The following is a 276-nucleotide window of genomic DNA, read 5'->3' on the forward strand; positions in this document are numbered from 1 at the left end:
AAATCCTACACACTGGGTCTTTAACTTTAGTACAGAAAAAAAAAACTTTGACAAAACACAAACCATTGTTAAAATATGTACAAAAATCCCTTATATTTTTTATGTAAAAAGTTGTCCTAAAGAGATGAAAGGAAAATAGTCACTGGAAAACGTAGTAGTAGATCTTACAACTTTACCAGCTCTTAACTTTACAGCCTGAACCTAAAACATGCTCAAACAGTTTGGGGTGGACAGATCAGACTCTGGTCAAAAGTAGTGCATTTCATAGATACAAAT

At 32.6% G+C, this 276-nt stretch overlaps 1 protein-coding gene across 1 annotated transcript in view; it reads right to left on the bottom strand.

The window, feature by feature from the left end:
- Nucleotides 1-10: 10 nt before the first annotated feature.
- swap70b (switching B cell complex subunit SWAP70b) overlaps nt 11-276 on the bottom strand; it is a gene marked incomplete in the record, with an annotated part of 26,308 nt that continues 26,042 nt past the window's right edge. The window contains 1 exon segment of the mRNA XM_035665529.1: nt 11-276.

The sequence above is a fragment of the Morone saxatilis genome, unplaced genomic scaffold (assembly GCF_004916995.1).
Source record: "Morone saxatilis isolate NCDOM2014 unplaced genomic scaffold, NCSU_SB_2.0 Contig2, whole genome shotgun sequence".
Classification (NCBI taxonomy): domain Eukaryota; kingdom Metazoa; phylum Chordata; class Actinopteri; family Moronidae; genus Morone; species Morone saxatilis.